Raw genomic sequence first — 5,169 nt, 5'->3', positions numbered from 1 at the left:
TATCTTCCACCTTTTGTGAGAGCATTTCCAGAAAGCTACAGCTCATTATAACAGATTATTTATGAATTGCATTCACGTAAAAGTATGATCATTATCTCTCGTATCTCCACATTATCTCCACGTTTTAGGTCAGCCCGTTCGTCTCACTGAGACGCTGATTGATCAGCACGCGCTGTAATCTTCAATGCATTCCAAAAACACATTACAGGAAGCCCTGCCGTCTATTAAAACAGAATGGAGAGAGAAAAAGTCAGAAGCAGGGAGTGATTTGAAATAATTGCTGCATTTAGTGTGGTGGGGGGCTTTGTGTGATATGATTAAAGACGCTTTAGTGAGATTTGCATTTTGAGCTACTTCATCAGAGCTGCAAATACATACATATATTATGTTTATATATATATATATGTAAATCATTGCAATTGATTAAACTAGTCAGCCATAGAGAATGCATGTTGTCAAAATCAGTGAAATTCTCCTCATGATCCACTACCTGTCTGTGCCTTGTGTGAGTTGAAATAGCTGGTGTTAATACACAGCCTAGGCTTTGTAAACATGCATGTTGCTAGCTATGATGGGCTCCATTTGTTAACATACCCTTTGTTTAAATACCAACAGTTTACAGAGCCTAAGCTGTGTATTAACACCCCATTTTTTTCAGCGCACACACAGTACGGACAGCCAGGTAGCAGATCAAGAGGAGATATTTACTGATTCTCACAAAAAGTGATTGTGACAACAAACAATCTCCAGTATCGCAGACTCCATCTTTGAGAGAATATAAGTATTTAATGGTTTATGTGAAATGTTAGTTGCTGAAATCAAAACGTACTATCGCCCATTGTGGGAATTGTTACCTTCTCCTGTGGAGAGATATTATTTAAGAATAACATGTTAAAATCTCGTTAAACAAACATCTTACAGTTACTGCAGTTTCAGCTTCACACAATTATTGTATCGTCTCACTTTTTGAGTAAGGAGATGGTACTGCAGTTGTTGTGCATGTTCTTTTTTGATTGTATTTGGGAAAACATCTCTAAGCTTCATGCCTCAGGGTGTGTGATTCTCACGGCAGCATTTGATTGATATTTTAGGGCCTGTGACTTCACAATGTGTGTTATATCAACAATTGCTGAGCCGTTGAGTTCAGTTACTAAGGCTTTTGCACCTTTTTCTTATTTTGAAGATGTGCCGCATTCTGCCCCAAGCACATGCTGCATTTACAGAGTTGCTGAGCAGGCTTGAGTAGCAGTGTGCGTGACAGTTGTGGTAGTGTCTGCAAAGTGAGCCTTACTCTTCATTGCACCTTCATTAAAGGTAGGATCACACAAAAATTGGAGGACACCTTTGAACAGATGTTGATTATGTATTCAGCTAGATTTAATAAGGTCACACTGTTAAGGTCAGTTTTGTTGGCAACAATTTTTGCCTGTGAAAAGCCAGAAGGATAAGTGGGGAAAAAAACCTACATTAAAGCTATAGTGCGTACATTTTGTCGCCCCCAAAAGGAATTCTGAGCACTGCCGGCACATCTACATGATGTAAGCCGTCAGTAAACGCGCATGGATTTGATTACTTTTGCTGTTCAGACAGCTTTTTATTTTATTTTTTATTGAATTTTTTTAACAGCTGAAACATTTCACGTCAGTGTCAGGGGGCAAAACCAGTTGGTTAACGCTGCCATACTGAGAAATACAGAGAGATGTTTGTGGAGCTGATAGGCTTACTGTCCTAATCAACACTGTCTCAAGCTAGCATTAGCTGGTGACGACAAAAAATCCCAGCAACCAGTAGTCCTGCAAAGTGTTCAAATCACAGATGGTAAAAAGCAATGGCTATCAACAATAGTTGATGACAGCTGGTTAACTACGGTACTTCTGTGTCTGTTGGAAATAACAAACAGTTCTCAGTGCCTGCCCATGCATATATTACATCAATCAAAAAACCAATTCCACCTCCGCCAGAGAACACTAATGTAGGAACATTATTACCGCAATTAAATTACATGTCTTCCTTTTGGTAATTACAATTTTAGCAAAGTCCTTCTGTTAATTGGTAGCTGGGAGTTCCCCTATCTACCATTTATCCCTTGTTAGAGCCCATGATTCCCTGTTTCCCCTTCCATGCCTTTATAAGCATCCAGTGTAAATGAGACTTTCATCTAATGGATAATTAAAGCAATTTATTTATAAGTCTTTTCAGTGGAAGTGGAGCAAAGCATAGGACGTGTAACCCAGCCCAAGACTAGTCATAAACAGGCATCAGGCAGGGAGAGAGACAGACATATCTGCAGGGGATACTCTGTTTTGTTTGGACTCCCATGCTTTTAGGAAAGCATGCTCCCCCTACAAGGGTTCTCTTTTAGTCAAATGCTCTTAAAGTGTAAACAGGATAATGCTGTAGCACTGAGTGCACCTATGGACGCTTGCTTTAAGCCACATTGTCAATTTTCTTTTGAAGTCTTTTCGAGAACATTTTGTTTTTGTTTTGTTTTGCATTTGAACCATTTTAACAATTAAGCACTAGCATCGGCCTTTGGTTTGAAAGTGAATTGAACTGACAGAGAGTATGTTAGTTTATTAAATATATAAATAAAACAAGCTTATTTACTTTATTGGCAAAATCAGAAAGTGAAAATGTTATGAATAGAGACATGGAGTACAGTGTACAGTAGCGTGTGGGTTTGTCATGCCAAACAGAGGAACAGGTTGAAGTGAGCCATGATGAGTTTTGTGGGGGAAGTTGGGGGTGAGAAGGCGAAGGGTGAAAGATGAGAAAGGAGAGTGGGAGAGAAGTGCTTTGAGTGGGGGAGGGAAAGGGCAAATGCACCCGTGATGAAGACAGGAGGGTGCGCAGAGGACCCCCACCACCACCACCACCACACACACACACACACACACACACACACACACACACACACACACACACGCACACACACGCACACACACACACTCCTGCCTGTGTGTGAGAGAGCTGTCAGCAAAATAAAGGAGAGGAAACAGAAGTAATGTAATGAGTGTGGTCTCACACACAGCCTCGGCATGTCTCTGCTGCTTCACTGGTCATCACGACATCCCACAGAGAAACAAGAATGTTTGCTTTTATCTGCTGTTGCCCCCCCCACCTTAACACACAAACACACACACACACACACACACACTCACACACACACACACACACACACACACACACACACACACACACACACACACACACACACACACACACACACACACACACCGACCCCCTCCACTTGGCAGGTTGCCATGACAACAGCGGAGCTCCACCCAGGAAAAAGATGTGCATGCTGGTAGAAAGCGGATTATTGGGGTCAGTGGTCGCTGCGTGTGCATCTCTTTCTCACGCACATTCATTCACACACGTTTGCTCACAACGCGTGATTATCCACATGGCGATACAGTAAATGATTTACTCTAACATGAATAGAGCCAGACAATTCATCTTTTGTTTGTCGTAATTATTGTTTATTTAATCCATCTTCAGTTGACCCTCACCCCCTGGAGGGTTAGGAACAACTGAAGATTTGTTCTTTTTTTCCTTCAAAAAAAGACAAAGCATTTCATATGTGGCATAGGCTTGTATTCATGTGGTTTCTTTGTTTGTCCAATAGGTTTTAAATGGTATAGCTGTGTGCACGTCAATATAATATTACAAGGTTAAAAGATTGAAAACATTTTTAGAAAATCTGTCTCAACTATAGCGTCATTATTTGTTGATATCATTATGTAATATTATTATTGTTTGACTAGGCTGTAGAACAATGGATCCTTCTTCTAAATAATAGAAGAAAAGTAGCCTACAGTAAATACAGTAGACAAAAGGAAACCAAGTTTATTGATGTAATACAAAAATGAAGGAACTCCCCGAACTAACAGGGCATTAGTGTCAGGTCATCAGGAGCGGCAAGACACATTCACAGCTCATTCAATGTCTGACTACTGATGTGCTGCTGCTCTCTGCAACTCACTGAACACAGTCAGTGTACTGAGGAGTTATAAGCTAGTAGAACTTCAAAACTAGAACTTGACAAATCAAAGTGCCCAGGGTGCGGCCCCAACAACCTGGCCCTCAACACAACAAAAAAACAGGCTGACCAACAGTCTATATCCCTAGGCAGTCAGGCTGCTAAATGGACTGTATGCCCCCCCACTCCCCATTGGACACCCCTCTGTGACATAATTGCATCCCATACACCTCCATAACTATGAACTGGACTTTGCATCGCTGCATAACACTCAACAACCCTAACACCATCAGATGTATATATTTATTAATTTGTTGCACCAATCACTTGATGGGTTATGGGAGTCTATGGGGTATTTATGATTTATGACATATAGGAGTAGTTACCATGTGTAAAATACTGGGTGATTGATTGATTGATTGATTGACATGGAGATCAGAATAACTATGTAAATGTAATTGGTGGACAACTAAAATGTTATGCCTGTTTGTGTTTGCTCTGACAACGTTTCGTTGTTACCTGTAACAATGACAAAATAAAACTGAACTGAACTGGACTTCACATCTTAACATTATGGCGCCACGTGGGTTATTTTATTTGACAAAATTCCCCATGAAAAGTTGATTATGCTTCACGTGAAAATTTTTTCACTTTATCCCCTTCATAATATTGCAATTTGTACTATTGTTTCTCCATTCCGGCACATTGGGTACCTTGTTGTGCAAGCCCAGCTTTGATAAACAGTTCCTCAGCAATTAACAGTCATCACAACGTTTGATACAGCTCAAATGGACTTGGCAGGAATTTCTTCCACCATGCCAACTCAACAACTATCTTTGTTTTGTTGCAGCAGGCCAGGGCTTCTCCCTGTCTGCATTGTCTGTGGGGAATAATGTTGGGGCAGAAAGTTGAGGTGGGGCGATGTCTGCTCAGAGTCTCTTTGTACAGACAAGACCTTTCTGGGTCTGGGCTTTTGGCATAAATCCTCCTGAATTAGATTTTTAGGGCCACAAGGTCAATTTGTTTAATAGACATTGTGTGGACATGTTTAAACAGCACGCTTCATCAACCCTCGACATTCTGTTTGATTAGACTTGATATTTGAGGTATTCTTTATTTGCATATCATACGAGGAACCTCAACTTGCATTTATTAACTGTCTTGTTCACACACTGTGTGCAAACAGC

Source organism: Ammodytes marinus, assembly GCF_949987685.1.
Source record: "Ammodytes marinus genome assembly, chromosome: 6".
In the NCBI taxonomy this organism is placed as follows: domain Eukaryota; kingdom Metazoa; phylum Chordata; class Actinopteri; order Uranoscopiformes; family Ammodytidae; genus Ammodytes; species Ammodytes marinus.
This window is presented reverse-complemented; position numbering follows the sequence as displayed.